At 40.3% G+C, this 19,378-nt stretch overlaps 1 protein-coding gene and 1 non-coding gene across 2 annotated transcripts in view; both read left to right on the top strand.

Moving 5' to 3' along the window:
• DSCAM (DS cell adhesion molecule) overlaps nucleotides 1-19,378 on the top strand; it is a 697,188-nt gene that overhangs the window by 140,904 nt on the left and 536,906 nt on the right. The gene's annotated exons all lie outside the window — the stretch shown is intronic.
• LOC129645098 (U6 spliceosomal RNA) lies at nucleotides 9,826-9,932 on the top strand. The gene has a single exon (XR_008711189.1). It is a non-coding gene; the product is annotated as a U6 spliceosomal RNA (small nuclear RNA).

Genomic DNA, 19,378 nt, shown 5'->3' with positions numbered 1-19,378 from the left:
ACTTTATTTGAGGAGCCAGCAGACTGAGAAATGACAGGCTAGCCCCTCAAAATAACCATCTTATCAGGGTCTGGATGCCAGGAGGTTTTATAGATCAGAGATGGGGGGAGGTGAGGAAGCAAAGTAAAAAGGCTGTTACTCTTGCACACATCTCCCAGAATGGCAAACCTCAGGCAGAGGATGTATTAATTTCTTCCTTCCTGACATCCACAAGCTACAGGGCTCCGAACAACGGCAGCTTTAGCTTAACAGTCAGGCAGAGGGGCAGAATTCTCTGAGGCAGGCCATTCGTATGATTATAATAACTAAAGCAGTGAAAAGCACAGCAAAGAAACAGTTCCAACATGGTGTCAGACTTGGCTTCCTCCCTTCAACACTTTTACTATTAGACAAGGAAAAACAAACCCTCTCTGACATCATCCATGTTCCTTGCCACTGTAATGACATACTGAAAAAGAAATGTATTATTACTCATAATTTTTTGAACATAGGTCTTGGTGAGTATTTTTCTTTAACATGTAATAAAATTTCCTCATTGATCTAATGGGCTCCAGTACTTCCCATTTCTCTGTTCCTTTTTGTCTTCTTATACCTATGAGTCATCAGAGTCATCAAAATGAATTTTGACCATTCAGATTCACAGTTCCCACCTCTAGAGTATCGCTTGGACCACAAGACCCCAGAGATGGTTACCTGTGAAAACCTTCTCCAGGGTTTCTGATGATGTGTGCATATTCTAGTGATGCGGCCTGTTGACCTGGCTCTGCAGAGCCCCTTTCTCTTCTTTGAGTGATAGGTATGGAGTGAGAACTAGTTATGCTGATGGATATAGAAATGCTTTACAAACTGCCCAGGGTTCCTCACATCACCGTGGCACCCTTTGCTTTTTCCTTATATCCAGCAATTCTTGCTAATTACTCAGTTCCATGCTTTTTCCAAGCACCTCCCAGCACTTCTGTGATGGGAGTTGATTTCAGGCCTTGTCATTTTACACTCCAGCTTCATGTCTGAAGCAAAATCCAAACTGTCTTCCATCTGACCTGCAGACAGATTTGCAAATATTTATGATTTGTTTATTTCCCAGGCCTGACCAGTGATCTCTAACTCACATGTAAGTTTTTGAATTGAGGCTACTGATGCCACCATCCAACTCTGTCTTAAACTAAACCCTCACATGATATCCAGGAAAGGAACTGAACCAACAGGAGGGTTCATGGGAATATGGTCAGATTTCCTGTGCTCCTTGTCTTACAAATTTCAACATGACACTCACAGGCCATGGGGATCAAGTTGTAGGTCTTTCTTTGCCTGATATAGAGCTGCTTTTCCTTTCAGTTTTCTTGAGGCGTAATTCCGTCCACACCAGCAATTTTGCCCCATTCCTTAACATGGAGTAATCTTGCTTTCAAAACACAGAAACTCTTTGATCACTAAATGTACCCCCTTTCATCTTTTACTATTCTTTTCTTGCCAAATTCAGAGTGATACTCAATGGTCAAACTCTGAGATGCTGAGCCCTCAGTTTGAACATGAGTCCACAAATGTGATGACTTTGTTGATGTGGGCCCCAAACATCACTGCACTATAGACAGTCCTTTATCACCATATTATGTGACACTTCTTTGGGCACCTTTAAGAATGAAATAGAGGTGGAACTATGAGGTGATGAGAACATTGAGGATTTTTCATTTTTTTAAGTTGATGATATTCCTTCACAATTGGAATGATTTCTTTCTGTTTCAAGAAGGCTTTTGGGCTGATGGACCGTAACCAGGTTCATGGGTTACACAGCATTACACTGAATAAGAAGACAGAGACCATGTTAGCCAGCATTTCTAGAATTTACCTTCATCATCTGTACACCAAGGTAACACACACAGGATACTCTATATCCTGCCTTCTCCCTGTATGAGGACTCATTACACAGGCATATAGCACAGTTCTTCTGCGATTATCCAGTTAGTATGTTGGTTTCCTTGAAAATTTAGGAAAGACTCAAGGAATTTCCTTAGAGCCAGTTGGCTGATCAAAAGAAAGTTCACATTTTTGAAAACACAGGATGTGATACTAACTGAGCCATTGAAAGGAATGAAATCATGTCATTTGCACTCTGTAATACAGAGTGAAGTAAGTCAGAAAGAGAGAAATATTGTTATTAACACATATATGGGGAGTCTTGAAAGAAGGTACAGGTGAAACTATTTGCAAAGCAGAAATAGAAACACAGGCATGGAAAATAAACATATGAACACTAAGGGAAGAAGGGAGGGGTGAGATAAATTGGGAGATTGGGATTAATATATCTACAGTATTGATACTATGTATAAAATAGATAACTGAGAATCTACTGTAGAGCACAAGGAACTTTACTCAGTGCTCTGTGGTGACCTAAATGGGAAGGAAATCCAAAAAAGAGGGGATAAATGTAAACATATGGCTGTACAGCAGAAACTAACACAACATTTTAAAGCATGAAAGTGAAAGTGAAGTCTCTCAGTCGTGTCCGACTCTTTGGACCCCATGGACTGTAGCCTGCCAAGCTCCTCCATCCATGGGATTTTCCAGGCAATAGTCCTGGAATGGATTGCCATTTCCTTCTCCAGGGGATCTTCCCAACCCAGGGATCGAACCCAGGTCTCCTGCATTGTAGACAGACGGTTTTAAAGCATATATACCCTAATTTAAAAAAGAGACACTGTGAGACTGTGTACTGTGATGTTCTTCAGCTACACATTTTTGTATGGCTGTGACTGTATTTTGTTTTGATGATTGTATAGCCAGAAGGTAAGTTAAGAATCCAAAACCCTAATACTGAAAAATATGTTTTCTAACCAATTTATGAAATCCTATTTTTTAAACACCTGTATGAGAGTGGTAGTGGGAATAGTAAATTACAAACAGCAATATGGTTGGGAGAAATTTTTAAAAATTAAAAAAATACAGGTATTCGCTCCCTCTTTGCTCTTTTCTGTTTTCTCCTGCCCGTTCCTCTGGCTGGTCTCAGGGTCCGCAGCATTGCAGTGATGTTGGGAGCCAACCACTGGGGACTGCTGAGCTAGCTGTCACGTATCAGGAGGAAAGGAGGACAAGGAAGTGCCTGCTTCCTCCACTGGCCCTGCCCAGAAGAATGTTCCTGTCTGAGGGTTTGTTTGTGGCCTTTAGTTCCAAAAGTTGATATGCCACAAATGGGAGTCAAATTGCCAAACAGGAAATCGATGGAAATCAAACCCACTCTGGAATTGTTAATATAATCTGTTCTCAACCTAGAAACCAGTGAGCACAGCGCAGGGCACAGTATGTACTTGCCCTAAATAGCCTTTTATTTCACTGGCTGGACCCATTACATGCCACCGCTTTCCGTTTATAAAACGGATCTCTTGGAAAATACGGTACTGGTTTCATAGGCATCCTTTTATGATTCCATCTTCTACTTTTCTGAATTCTTAAGTGGATTTTCTGCAGTAGTTCATCTACAGTCAGTTGTCCTTGGTCTTTTCGTTTTCTATTGCCTTCTAAAATTTTGTAATAAATTTAAATTCTCTCTTCTCTTCATGATTTTAATAGTCTGCTCCACTGTTCAGATATCAGTGTGCCATCTATATTAAGATCATCTCTAAGTTTACTTAAGGACAATCACTCTGTTGCACCTATTACTCTGTCTGACCCAAGGCTCTGCTCTCTTGTGTGTTTTTCCAAATCTAGAGTACTTTGTTTTAAATGCCGACATTTTGCTTTAAGACAGGCAATGCTCAAACACCATCTCAACTTCTAGTAAGTATTAATGAATAAGGCCTCGTGTTATCTAACCAGAGTTTCATTTTCTGCGGATCTTATCTTTAGGTACAGGAGACGTGTGCAGAATCCCAATGACTGGAGATCTCTGAAATATTTATTGTGTGTGTCCATATCTGTTTTCCACATTGCTATCTCTCCTGTGCTCAATCTCAATGGTGCATTTTAACACTTTCTGGGTACTGTTACTAAGGTTGTATGTTTATTACAGGTATGTTTATGACATATAACCTAGAAGTGTTTCATTCTTGCTCCTTCTTGCTGGAAGTATTAGCTTGGTTTCTGAATCTGAAGTGTGCATGCAACAGACTATATGTTTCTCTGTGTGTTTTATACCCTTTTGGCTCTAAAAAATACCTATAAGCTGAAAGTCATGAGAACACATTTGATTTAAGTGTGTTTTGATGTCTGCTTTTTGAATAACATTCTCATTATTTAAACTCAATTTTGCGTGCTGGTTCATCTCTTTTCACTGATATTTGATATAAAGATTTTGATTTAGATTATGAACTCAGCCATAGGGATATACACATTGGAACTGGCTTTTGAATGAGTTACTTTGTGAGTTTTTATTACATATAATCCCCAAGACTATGGAGCCAATCCAAGGAGGGGTTAAACAGGTACCATTAAAAACAGGAATTATGAACATAATCCTAAGCCACAGAATGACATTTATCTAAAGTAATTAATTACCTTGTGATCCAAACACATTTCAGTAGTATTTGTTAATCTTGCAAGCATATGGGATCAGGGAATTAAAAATAAGAAGCAAATCAAATAAATGTGACTTTGAAAGTGAAATATATACTTGAGTTACTAGTTTATATTTTTAAAGGAAAAATTAAAAATACATTTTACTAATATGAAAAAGGTCATTGTTAAGCTTTAACAGAGAATGAAACTAATTTAGTATTAGCTATGAATTACCAATTTGAATATCTTTCCATCTGTTTCAAGGAGAAATCTATGTGTGAAACCTGAATGCTCCAGTGCTAAGGGGGCCCATTTAATAGCAGGAAGATATCCCATGCCAGGTGGACAAAGCTAGAAATTCACCTTTTGGAAAGAGGGAAGGAAAGCTTAAATGGTTATCTGCCACTTCTTCGTGTCTCTCTCCTCATTCCAGCTCCCTGCACACACGTGGGGGAAACCATGAAAGTAGCTGCACTTTTAGGATAAGTTTTGAACTGATACCTGAGTTTGAAACACAGTTTCCCCACTAATTAGGTGGGCAATCGTGACTGTGCTATTTGAGGTCCTCGAGCATCTGTTTCCACACCTGTAATACAGGGATGACAACCTCCCGGCTGGAAGAGGAAAGATGTAAACAGGTGCTATGTAGGCACTTCTGGCTCAGAGCTTGACATGAAGTCCCATAACCTAGTTGGCTTTGAGCAGTAGCAGTGCCCATATGTAGCAGAGAGTGCCCTCTGGGTGTTAAGGAACACTAGACTTTCTGTCCCCGCCCCAGTAGGCTGCAGGGCCCACCTTGAGCTTTGAGAGAAGACCAAAGTGTTGCCTTCTTCATTTAAAGGATTCTCTTACGATTTAAAAGGGCTAGAAGTTTAGGATTAGCAGATGCAAAATTATATATAGGATGGATAAGCAATGAGGTCACAAGCAACTGTATTCAGTATCCTGTGATACACCACTGGAGAAGAATATGAAAAAGAGTGTATCTGTACAGCTTGGTCACTTTGCTGTACAGCAGAAATTAAACACAACATTATAAATCAACTATACTTCAATAAAATTAAAAAAATAAAATGAAAACTAAAAAATAAAAGTACATCAAAGAAAATACCAACATTTTGAGTAAACACTGTAGAAGAGATATGTTCAGGGACATCAGGGACAAGAGCATATACTCAGTATTATTAATATTAGAAACACTGTAATTTAAACCACTGTAGAATGTAATATGGGGCTTCCCAGGTGGTGCTAGTGGTAAAGAACCTGCCTGCCAATGCAGGAGAAGACTCGAGTTTGATCCCTGGGTTGGGAAGATCCCCTGGAGAAGGGCATGGGAACCCACTTCAGTATTCTTCCCTGGAGAATCCCATGGACAAGGAGCCTGGTAGACTACAGTTCACAGGGTCGCAAAGAGTCGGACACAACTGAAGCAACTTAGCACACACACGCAAGCAGAATGTAATAAAATATTTCACAAACCATCAGAATTTAAAAAAAAAGATTATCAATAAAAAAAGAACTCAATTTAACCATAGTCATGTCTTCTTCCTCATTCCTGTTTATTATTTGTACTTGTTGAGATTATTTTTCCTATAGGATTGGTCTTTTTAGTAATATAACTTCTGTTTCATTTTAATTTTTTGTTTTGTATTTCATGTCTTTGTTCCAATTTCTTTAAGTTTACCTCATTCTTCTAGTTTATGGAACTGATTTTTGACTGACTTGTTTCCAGTCTTTCTCTTTTTTAAAAGGAAAAGCATTTCAAGCATAGACTTGTCTCTAATGAGCACTGTAGCTACATTCCACAAGACATTTAAAAAAATACACCATTGCTTATTTTTAGTAGGTCATTTAAGCACATTTATATTTCCTTGAATTTCTGGCATATTTGGTATTTTCCATTTATCAATGTTGTTGTTTCATCTACTCCCCTGTAGAACTTTGCTGCTGTTTGTTTGATTGCTGGTGGTGTCTCCATTTCTTCTCTTGGTGTGGAAGTTACAGCTTCTACTAATTCTCTGTGTTGCATTTTGGGTGATTCATCATATCAACTTTTTCTTCACTCTTCCTTTTTCTTCTATGTCTAGCCTGAGGTTTGTTGGTTTTTTGTTTGTTTGGGGTCAGTCTTAGAGGATTCTCTGTTCTCAGTTTCTAGAGGATTCTGGGACTCTTATTGGAGAAGGCAATGGCACCCCACTCCAGTACTCTTGCCTGGAGAATCCCATGGATGGAGGAGCCTGGTAGGCTGCAGTCCATGGGGTCGTGAAGAGTCGGACACAACTGAGTGACTTCCCTTTCATTTTTCACTTTCATGCATTGGAGAAGGAAATGGCAACCCACTCCAGTGTTCTTGCCTGGAGAATCCTAGGAACAGGAGAGCCTGGTGGGCTGCCCTCTATGGGGTCACACAGAGTCGGACACAACTGAAGTGACTTAGCAGCAGCGGCAGCAGCAGGGACACTTATTTGGTACAAGAGAGAAAATAAGGTGATCAGGATGGTGAGGGAGCTCCATGTTGTAGAGAGAACAGAGAAGTTAAAAGAAATAGAGAAAAGAAAAAAAAAAAAAAAAGGGCATTTTACATCGGAATTCTGGAAGAAGACAGTTGGAGAGGCAATATTTGAAGAGATAAAGTCTGAAGGAGAACTTCGCTGGGGGCCCAGTGCTTAAGAACCCACCTGCAAATGCAGGGATTCAGTTCAGTCTCTCAGTCGTGTCCGACTTTTTGTCACCCCATGGGCTGCAGCATGCCAGGCTTCTCTGTCCATCACCAACTCCTGGAGCTCAAACTCATGTCCATCAGGTTGGTAATGTCATCCAACCATCTTGTTCTCTATCGTTTCCTTTGCGTCCTGCCTTCAACCCTTCCCAGCAATCAGGATCTTTTCCAATGAGTCAGTTCTTCCTATCAGGTGGCCAAAGTATTGGAGCTTCAGCATTAGTCTTTCCAGTGAATACTCAGGACTTATTTCCTTTGGGACTGACTGGTTTGATCTCCTTACAGTCTAAGGGACTCCCAAGAGTCTTCTCCAACAAATGCAAGGGACACGGGTTCAATTCATGTGCCATGGAATTCTCCAGGCAAGAATACTGGCGTGGGTAGCCATTCCCATCTCAGGAATCTTCCCAACTTAGGGATTGGTCCCATGTCTCCTTCATTGCAGGCCGATGCTTTACTGTCTGAGCCACCAGGGAAGCCCTTATTTATCTACTCATTAAGTGGTATTCAGTCTATTCATATTTAATGCCATCATCAACAAAGCTTGTATTTAGTTCTTTCATCTTGATATATGTTTCTCTTTTTAATTTTCTGCCTTACTGTAAGTAACCAGGTAATTATTTAATTTATATTATCTCTTTAAGTATACATTTTTGTATTATTTTGAATGTCACTAGAAATTACAATATGTTTCTTTAACTTGCCACAGTTCAATTTCCAATTATATCATCAAACTCTTTGCAAGATGTAGGCATGCCATGATTATATACATAATTCCACTTATTCCACTCCCACTCCTTGTGCTCCTTTATTCCTCTGCTTTGAATGAATGTAGCCTAAATCTATATTTGTTATATATATATATATTACACAAGCATAGATATGTGTCTGTACATACAAATACACACATATTAAAAATAAATAAATCTCTTATTTTTACCCATACATTGCACTTTCTATGATTTTATGTTTGTTTTTTTTTTTTCTTCTTCAGACTTGAACTTTTTTCTGGAATTGTATATTGTTCCCTGAAGAAGTTCTTTTAGCATTTCTTATACTACAGATTTTCTGGCTACAAAATCTGGTTTCCTTTGACTGAAATTGTCTTAATCTAGCTTCCATTTTTTGATGTAAACTTTGGTAAGATATAAAATTTTATATAAACAACTTCTTTAAAATTGTATTTTTGAAAACTTTATTTCACTGTGAGAAATTCAGTCATCACTCTTTTCATGCTTTCCTTACATATGACCTGGCTGGGGTTTTTTTTTTTTGTTTGTTTTATTTTTGGCTACTTTAAGGTTTTCTTTCCAGTTTTGGTTTTCAGCAGTTTGCCTCTGATGTGATAGGTGTGACTTTAAAATTACTTTTTAAAGGCTTATCATGTCGTTTGCTGAGCTTCTTGGATATGTATATTAACATACTTCATCAATTTCAAATTTAGTATCTTGTGTCTTAAAATAATTTTTATCCTATATCTTTCTTCTCCCCTTTGGGGATTTCAATTATTTATATTTTTTGATCATATATTATATGTCTTGGGTATTTTGTTTTATTTTTTTACTTTTTTATTTGCTATCTGTTATCAATATAGTGTCTATTGACTTGCCTTTGATTTCTCTGATTCTTTTCTCTGTCCAGTCTGCTAATAAGCTCATCAACTGCATCTTCCCCTCGGACATCACATAATTCCATCATGATAATTCCATTTCATTTTCCTTTTTACTGTCTCCACTTATGTGGAAAGTCTTTATCTGCTTATACTTGTCATCCACGTCTTCCTCTAGATCTTTCATCATACATTCTTTAGAATCCCTGAGTGATAATTCTAGCATCTGAGTCACTGCCATATGTGTTTCTATGAACTGTTTCCTCTTTTAAATGTAGTCCTCTCTTCTCACTTCTTTGTGTATCTTGTGATTTTTTTTTTTTTTACACTGAACATTGTGATGGGATAAAGCATGTCCACCTCCTAAGAGGGACATGCCCCATGAATTTGATGGTTTGAGACTGAGTTAATCTAATGGGTAGCTGAGCTGTCCCTGGACTCTGTTGTGGAGTTAGAATTTTAAGGTAGACTCAGTTCACCACTGAATTTTACACATTGTGGAGGTGGGGTTGGGACTTTGCCTTCAGAAGGCTTGGGGTCTGAGTACCAGTCAGACTCTTTAGATCTCTTTGTGCATCACAAGGCCAGCTACGAGCTTTCCAAACCACGGCGATGCTGTTTCTGCTTTGCAGCCTGCCTGCCAGCATTCTGAGTTTCTGGCGCACTCTCTTTGCTCTCTAGACCCATTCCTAGCTTTATGCATCTAGGGCATCTCTTTCTGCCTTAGGGCATGGCCCTCTCAGCCTTTGTACTTGGTGAATGTCCAGGGATTTTGTAGGGATTCATCTCAGTCCTCCTGTTCTCCCAGCTTTCAGCATTTACTATGTTGCTAAATATATTCTTGCCTTCTTAATTTCCTACCATAAATTTCCCTTTTTCTATTTATTAATTACATATTAATAAATATTCTATGTTATTAGTATTATATTTACATTTATGACATCTTCCTATATTGATATCTTAAATGCAATTGGGGGGGGGGGAAAGGAGGCATAAAAAACAAAGAAGCATGCTTGCTTTGGCAGCATATATACTAAAATTGGAACAATACAGAGAATATTTGCACAGCTCCTGCACAAGGATGACACACAAGTTTGTGAGGTGTTCATATTTTTAACTGACCCACAGACATAGAAAACAAACTTATGGTTAGCAAAGGGGAAAGTGGGGCAAGGATAAATTAGAGGTCTGGGATTAACATATACACACTGCTCTCTGTCAAATAGAAAACCAGCAAGTACCTACTGTATAGCATCAGAGCTATATAATTGAACTGTATTTGATATTTTGTAGTAATCTATAAGGGAAAATAATCTGAAAAAGATATATGTATATATATAATATATATACACACTTGTATATACATTTGACTCTCTTTGCTCTACTCCTGAAACTAACACAATATTGCAAATCAACTATACTTCAATAAGAAAAACAAAAGAAGAAGCAAATAAATATTGGAGGAAAAATCCCCCAATTCTATAAACCTTATCTAAATAGATAATTTCTCATACTTAAGTTTGGAAATGAAATTATATAGCTCTGGTTCAAGGTGAATTATCAGTGAGGGTCCACTAGAGAAACAGAACCAGTCAGAGATAGATGGATAGATGATAGAGATGGATTTCAAGGGATTAGCTCACACGATTATGCAGTTGTGGTGAGACTGAAATCCATAAGACAAGCCATCAGGACCGGGTGGATGCTCTGGGGCAGGGTCTGACCCTGCAGTCCACAGGCAGGATTTCATCTTCAGGGAACGCTCTTTTTGGCTGTAAGTTCTTTCATCTGACTAGATGGTGCTTACCCAGATTATCTGGGGTAATCTCTTTTACTTAAAGTCAATTGGTTGTGCGTGTTCATCACATCTACAAAATAACCTTCACAGCAACAGCTGCAGTAGTGTCTGAGTGTCTCGGTGCTACGCCTAGCTCTAGGTTGACACGTAAAGCTGGCTGTCGCAGTAGGTAAGGGCATATCCTGAAGCTGAAGCTGAAGCTCCAGTACTTTGGTCACCTGATGCAAAGAGCTGACTCATGGAAAAGACCCTGATGCTGGGCAAGATTGAGGGCAGAAGAAGAAGGAGCAACAGAGGATGTGATGGTTGGAGGGCATCACTTGCTCAATGGACTTGAGTTTCAGCAAACTCCAGGTGAGAGTGAAGGACAGAGAAGCCTGGCATGCTGCAGTCCATGGGGTCACAAAGGGTTGGGCATATTCTACAAGGCAGTACAGTATGTAGTAAAGAATAAACATTAAGGAAGAAAATAGATGCAAGTGAGAAAATGAAACGGTTCCTAACTGTTAATCATCCCACAGAAATGCAGGCTGGGTGTCCTCGACAGTGCCCGGGTCTGTCATTCAAGCGACCTCTCCGTGTATCACGATGCTCCTTTCTTATAAGTCTGAGAGGAATCCTACTAGACAGGGGACTAAACATTCAGTCTGGGTTCAGGTGTCAGCTGCTTCTGGGACTGTCGGAGAGAGCCAGCTGCCCAGCACCTGGAGACTCCCAGGCCCACGGGAAGCCCTTCTGTCAGGGCGAGAAGCCTCCCTCAAATGCAGCCCTTATGCCCACAGAAAGGGGGCTGCTTCCAGCTGGCCCACTGCCCAGGTTGCCTTGAGTGAACTCCTGGGGCCCCTCTCAGATCATTCTGCTCATTGCACCCGAACAGTCTTCAGGGGATACATCAAAATGTTCACAGAAGACATTTGGTTTTGGCAAAATATGGTTATTTGGTTACAGTACTTTTTTCCCCACTACCTTTCTGTATTTACAAAAGTTTTTACAATGTAAATATATTAATTTTATAATAAAAAATCAATACAATAGCATTTTTAATTAAAAATTTTATTTATTTTATTATTGGTGTTTAATTGCTTTACAATGTTGTCTTAGTGTCTGCTGTACAACAGAGTGAATCAGCTAAACGTGAACATACATTCAGGTTTCCCGGGCGGTGCTAGTGGTAAATAACCTACCTGCCAATGCAGAAGACATGGATTTGATCCCTGGATAGGGACGATCCGCTGGAAGAGGGCATGGCAACCGACTCCAGTATTCTTTCCTTGAGAATCCCTTGGACAGAGGAGCCTGGGCTACAGTCCATGGGGTCTCAAAGAGCTGGGCCTGACTGAAGTGACTTAACATTCACATACATATATCTCCCCCCTCTTGAACCTGCCTCCCACCTCCTACCCCTCCATCCCACCCCTGTAGGTCATCGCAGAGCCTGAAGCTGAGCTCTCAGTGCTTCCCACTAGCTCTCTGTTTTATACATGGTAGTGTAATATATGTCAATGCTCCTCTCTGTTTGTCCCACCCTCTCCTTCCCTTCCTGTGGAAATTAGTTTATATTCTGTAAGGAAGAAACTAGGATTGCTAACACTGTTTTCCTTTTCCATGTATGTCTTCACTTATAATTACCATAAACATCTTCCCAATACAGCCTGGAGGATCTGTGTGGTGGCGGTGGTCTATGAGGACAAAAAAGGATTGCCTAAAACCTGGGAGAAGCCCCCATTTTTAGGAAATGGGAGAGTTTGTAAATTCAGAATGTTGGGAATGGTGACTCTAAATTCATTGGGCTTTTTTTCAAGTAGACCAGCCAATCTTTAAAAAGAAAATGTGTCTATTTCCAGTTTTTTAAGGAATCTCCACACTGTTCTCCATAGTGGCTGCACTAGTTTGCATTCCCACCAACAGTGTAAGAGGGTTCCCTTTTCTCCACACCCTCTCCAGCATTTATTACTTGTAGACTTTTGGATCGCAGCCATTCTGACTGGTGTGAAATGGTACCTCATAGTGGTTTTGATTTGCATTTCTCTGATAATGAGTGATGTTGAGCATCTTTTCATGTGTTTGTTAGCCATCTTTATGTCTTCTTTGGAGAAATGTCTATTTAGTTCTTTGGCCCATTTTTTGATTGGGTCATTTATTTTTCTGGAGTTGAGCTGTAGGAGTTGCTTGTATGTTCTCGAGATTAGTTGTTTGTCAGTTGCTTCATTTGCTATTATCTTCTCCGGAGGGAGGAGGGAGGAGGGTTCAGGATGGGGAACACATGTATACCTGTGGCGGATTCATTTTGATATTTGGCAAATCTAATACAGTTATGTAAAGTTTAAAAATAAAATAAAATAAAATAAAAAAAAAAAAAAAAAAAAAAAAAAAAATAATCAAAGTAAAAAGAAAATGTGAATCATATCCTAAAACACTTTGTGCCTTAATAAAATTAGCTCAGTAACTTTGCTAATATGGTCTCTCTGTTCATATTACTTTATGAGAAAGTGATTGGAATAAAATTTAGATAAGACATTCTGGCACATAAAGAATAATTGGAAAGGGAAAGCAGCAGGTGGTACACATACATTCTATATCCATTTCTGAATGCTTTAGTCAAAAATAGTTTATACATGAGAAGTGGAAGAGATGACCAGACAGAAAAAAATATTAGGCAACACTACCAGGAATATGGAAACAGAGCAGAACCTTGTGGGGCATTCAGGACAGAAGCCTCGCTCCCTGCCGTGTCCTCTGCTTGTCTTTTATCTGGAGAAAGACTTTATCCAAAGGATAAGTTTAATCAGTGATATAAGAAAATGCAGAAACAAAGGAAAAACAAACAGTGCAGAATAATAATAGTTCAGTCATTAAGCCAGGTCAAGGACCTTTAGTTGCTCTTCCAGGGCTATAGATAATTTCCTGAGCCATGGCTTCTGAGCTGTCTTATAGATACTGAAACCCCCACCAGGTGGAAAAAATTAACTGCATGATGACCAGACTGTGGCCATGATACAAGTTGCCATGATTCCAAGAAATGGCCTCGAAGTAATGGAAACAAACCGACCCTGGAACTGAAGACTAACTGTACTGAAAACAATCAAGGTGACGCTGGTCAGACCACCGATGACCAATTTCAAGATGACTGTCACAGATGACTGTGCTGTTTCTGCATGTAGCCCGCCTCTCTCTGCCTATACACCCTGAAACCCTCCTCGAAAAGCTCTTGCCCACTGATGGCAGAGGGAAATTGGACTTTGGACATGAGTCCACCTTCTCTCCCAGTGGCCAGCATCCAGAATAAAGCTACTTTTCCTTTCTACCAACACTTTCCTCTCAAGTATCAGCTTTTTGAGCCATAAGCAGCCAGACCAGAGTTCAGTAACAATACTAGATTAAGAGGTATAGTCTTGAAGAGAAAAAATTCTCTTAGAAAGTAACCAAAAATATCCCAAAGGCTGAATGTTAATGTTTTTCAGACCAGTGTTTCTGATCATTTTCAAGTCAATTCAACAAGTAATATTCCTGTACACTAATGTGTCAGGAATAATGATACAGTGGTAAACAGAACATACTAATGCTTGCCCTTGTAGAGCTAATGTTCCAATGAGAAGAGAGATGATGGACATAAAAAGTCAGTTACAAAGTATGTTAAACTGATAAGATAGGGCAGAGGAGGTGTGGAGTGATATAAAATGAGAATTATTATAAGAGACAAAAAACATTCTACTTGATCCGTCGCTTAAAGTGGGTCCTGTTTGGTGGAGCCTAGTTCATGATGGGTAACTGGTGAAATTGGCTCCGATTTCTTGAGACTTAGTCTGAGTGCTCTGGTTCAGTGTTAAGAGCAACAGAGGAGAGAATTCTGTGGACTTGTCACTCCACAGCAGACGCTGTTTTTCTTGTAATTTGATGGGAGTAGGAAGAGTAGAAACAAGAGTCCTAGTTATGTCTTAGCAATGAACACGTGGCTGTTAAGAAGTGAGCTGCCATGTGCAAAGCCAGTGTAGTCAATGGGTGCTGAAATATCAGGATTCTCGCGTGAGTGACCCCAATGCCAGGGCCAGTTTACCCCCTAGTATAACAGGCACAGTATCTAGGCCCACAATAATTTTAAAAGCCCATGAAGATGTTTTAATTTCTTTTCAAATCAGAGTAAAAAAATGAAAACAATCCAGTCCAGATTTCATTTGTCTTTATATTTCTAGTCATAAAACATAATTTTAAGCAATTTTTATGGAGGAAAGACCTACGAATGTCTTAATGTGGCCCTTCCCATAGCCCTGTGCCCCTCATAGTAACAGCCTTCCCTCTGCTTTATTTGTATTGAGAGAATTTCTCCTCACGGAAGGAAAGATGCTTATTCATTTGGAATAGGGACATCAACCCACACCTGAGCCCATCCTCCTTCTGTGCCATAAAGAGATGCTCAGCAAAGAACTTCAGAAGTGAACATCTTTCAGTACTATCTTGTAAATATAGGGTCCCAGTTTTGCAAAGCTTCTAGAGAAGTAACACCATCAAGGGAGGAACATGAGTTTTCTATTGTAATTGGAATTAAAAAAATTAACAGTATTAAGTTACACACAGCATTTCATTTAAACAAAATGTATGTTCAGAATTTCTGAGACACATTCATTATGTAAAATTAATTTTAATATGAATTGGAAAAAGTATTGTGAGTTCAATCTTCACGATGGAGAGTATGTTTTCAGAGGTTGTTTTGGGGAGGAAACTTCTGTTCCATTAAGAATTTGTTCCATCAAAAATGTCTGTAAGCTTTTCGGAAGGGTGGGCAGAAATGTAGCATTTAGATAAACCAACTGTCATTTTGGATCAGTGTTTTTAAATATTCTTCATAGTGTGATTTTATATTAGAGAGAAATGCATTTAAAAAGACAGAGAGAGATGCCTATAGAGATGCAAGGAGACCATCACTGTGCTCATTTCCCCACTAGGTCACACTGTGATATTACTGTTGTGCAGTTGCTAAGCTGCCCCTGACTCTTTTTGACGCCATGGACTGCAGCATGCAAGGCTTCCCAGTCCTTCATCATCTTCTGGAGTCTGCTCAAATTCATGTCCATTGAGTCTGTGATGCCATTTAACCATCTCATCCTCTGTGCTTTCTCTTCTCCTTTTGCTTTCAAAATCTTTCCCAGCATCAGGGACTTCTCCAGTGAGTTGGCTCTTCACATCAGGTGGCCAAAGTATTGGAGCTTCAGCTTCAGCAACAGTCCAGAGCTGTGATGCATATCACTTAAGTGAGTGAGTAAACTCATTCATTTAAAAGTAAATTAACAAATACATGAAGGGATGACTGAGTTAATAAATGAGTGAACACTCCCATGAAAGAGTAAATGAATGGAGGAAAGCTTGAGTGAGTGACAGAATTCTTGATGAATGAATGGATGAACAAATGAGTAGATGTCTGTGTTAGTGGTGATGTGATTTTCTTTTCTCTTTAGCTGACTTTTTTTTTCCAGAGAAATGTGGCATCAACCTCACTGAATGTTTCAAACAGTGATTTTTTTTTTTTAAAAGCATTTTGTGCTACATGATGCATACGCCTTGGACTAAAGAGAGAACTGCAAACAATTTGGAACTCAGTTGAGGATAAATGTGCTAAATCCAGTCCATGATAAATTCAAATCACTCTAGAGCAGTGAAGAATGTGTTGGATGGGGGGCAGTTTGGTGGAAAGCCAATCTGTGACGAACTCAGGCCTGAGAACCAGCACTTACCCAGAGAGCCTTCCACTGTTCAAGTGTAGCTGAGGCTCACAGGCCCAGCTATTGCTGTCTTTTAATGCAGAGCAGCTTACGTGGGATTCCCTCGATTACGTTATTAAGATTCCATCCTGTTACTTCTCATCTCTCCGCTTCTCTGTGTGATGAAGTGTGAAACGTATGCTGGGCTGTGGCACCCTGCCACCTTCTCAGGAAATGTTCCCAGACAGGACTGGCTCTTCCTGAGCCGCCGTTTCCCAGAGTCGACGGTGCCAAATGCAACTGGGCTGTCTCCTGAAGCACATGCTTACGGCAGGCTAATTGGAAAACCCTGAACCATGAAATTTAGGACAATAGTAACATATGTGGAAGTGAGAAAGGGATGAAAGCTAAATGATCCATTTAGCAGAGGGGAAATAGGGCTCGGTTTCAGTTGGGATGTCAGTGTCTACACTTTCAGCTTGAGAACTCACGTTTTAGTTTTATCTATGTGCCTCTTTTCATGAAGCTTCTGGTGGCTGGTGTCTCAAGTTTACACGGTGGTGCTAGTGTTAAAGGACCCACCTGCCAATGCAGGAGATGCAAGAGATTTGGGTTCCATCCCTGGTTTGGGAGGATCCCCTGGAGGAGGGCATGGCGACCCACTCCAATATTCTCGCTTGGAGAATCCCCCTGGACAGAGGAGCCTGGTATGCTGCAGACCACAGGGTCGCAAAGAGTCGGACTTGACTTAGTGACTGAAAACAATAAAGCTTACACATCTACATGAAAGGATGTAGGTGTGTGTGTCACGGGGGAAAAGCATGTGTGGAACTGACAGGAGATGGAATGTTTTCCATCTCTTAACGTTTAATCTTGCCTTTTAATGTAATGGTAACAAAAAATGTAAAGTGGAGCCAGGAGCCTGTCCACAATGCAGAAATCAGGCTGCTGATTTTATACATCTTGAAGACATCTTCAAAAGACTGATGGCAAACATATGGTTGTGGATAATTCAGAAGTCATTCACAAGGTAGGGACAGTGATCAAGCTTTGTGGAAATAATTTCCAATTCAAATCTGATATGTTATTTATCCTGCTTTTCCTTATCCTGTCCCATGAGTCATATGGGATTTATCTCTATGGCAACAATGCCCTGAGACTTCTCCATAACACACCAACATCTCAGCATTGTTTTGTTGGGATTGATGTCCATCGAATGGCTGAAAACCTGAGTGATCTGGAGCCAGATCCAAGGCCCAGGACCCTGCTCTGACCACTGAGAGTGTTTATCATGTACCTACAGACCACTTCTGTTTCTCTTCAGAAGGGTAGAACCTTCTCTTTGTTCTGTTCTCCAGTTTCAGTGCCTTCTCATCTAATGGCCCAAGATGCTAGGAAACTCTCAGGTGATACAAGCCTCACTGGCCACATGGCTCATCCAGACACAGATACCCAGCATCCCTGGGCACGAGAACATGTCTGGCCAGGAGGAGAAGCTGTGCCTTGGCTGGCAGAGGAGAGTACAGTCCTTGGACACAGTACCTGTCTCTTTACTTGTAGTTTTGGCAACATTATTACCTTCAAGTATTACTGAAAAGGGGCCACCTTGGAGTAATGTGCTCAGGGAAAGTAACATCCTCCCAGTGCTCTGTACCCCTGCCTCTCTCCCCTCCAGCTTCCAGGTACCCACTCAGGAAGTGCAGAAAGGAACCAGGTCAATATGGTACACCATGTAGGCACACCGATTTCCTTGCTGTTGCTGTTCAGTCACTAAGTCGTGTCCAGTTCTTTGCAACCCCGTGGCCTGAAATACATCAGGCTTCCCTGTCCTTCATGATCTCCTTGAATTTGCTCAAATTCATATCCATTGAGTCGGTGATGCTATCCAACCACCTCATCCTCTGCTGCCCCCTTTTCTTCCTGCCCACAATCTTTCCCAGCATCAGGATGTTTTCCAATGAGTCAGTTCTTCCCATCAGGTGGCCAAAGTATTGGAGCTTCAGCTTCAGCATCAGTCCTTCCAATGAATATTCTTTTAGGATTGACTGGTTTGATCTCCTTGCAATCCAAGGGACTCTCAAGAGTCTTCTCCAGTACCACAGTTCCAAAGCATCAATTCTTCAGCACTCAGACTTCTTTATGGTCCAACTCTCACATCCATACATGACTACTGGAAAAACCATAGCTTTGTCTAGATGGACTTTCGTTGGCAAAGTCATGGCTCTACTTTTTAATACTTCTCTGATTTCCTTAAGGTCAAGTAAATTCTCATTCTAATTCTGTAGTGGAATAAGCTTATGTCTATTATGGATGCAATGTTGTTTCATACATTTTATTTTATTTTAGTTTTATCTCCCAGTTCTCTTTTTTTTTTGACAGTGTTCATTTATTTTATTTTTTTTAATTTTACAATATTGTATTGGTTTTGCCATATATCAACATGAATCCACCACAGGTATACACGTGTTCCCCATCCTGAACCCTCCTCCCTCCTCCCTCCCCGTACCACCCCTCTGGGTCGTCCCAGTGCACCAGCCCCAAGCATCCAGTGTCATGCATCGAACCTGGACTGGTGACTCGTTTCATATATGATATTATACATGTTTCAATGCCATTCTCCCAAATCATCCCACCCTCTCCCTCTCCCAGAGTCCAAAAGACTGTTCTGTACATCAGTGTCTCTTTTGCTGTCTCGTATACAGGGTTATTGTTACCATCTTTCTAAATTCCATACATGTGTGTTAGTATACTGTATTGGTGTTTCTTTGTGGCTTACTTCAGTCTGTATAATACACATTTTAAAGGCAGGCACAAAACTTCAAAGAATTGTGGGGCCCACGGCAGCACTATTGGGTCTCCCCTCGTCCAGTTCCCGGCATATTTCAGAGCGGCAAGTCTCCTATGGTGCCTCAACCTTTTATGTCTCTCTCTCTCTCTTCATCCTCCTGCCAAAGTCAGCCATCTTCTTTTTCCTCTGTCAGGGCCTCTTTTTCTTCAGCCCTCCATCCCCCTGCTTTTCAGCTTCCACCTGCCCCAGGTCTACTGAAAGTCTTTGGAAGTCATTCATCCAT

The sequence above is a fragment of the Bubalus kerabau genome, chromosome 2, assembly GCF_029407905.1.
Source record: "Bubalus kerabau isolate K-KA32 ecotype Philippines breed swamp buffalo chromosome 2, PCC_UOA_SB_1v2, whole genome shotgun sequence".
Classification (NCBI taxonomy): domain Eukaryota; kingdom Metazoa; phylum Chordata; class Mammalia; order Artiodactyla; family Bovidae; genus Bubalus; species Bubalus kerabau.
Note: the sequence above shows the minus strand (reverse complement) of the source record. Positions and strands in the feature narration are given on the sequence as shown.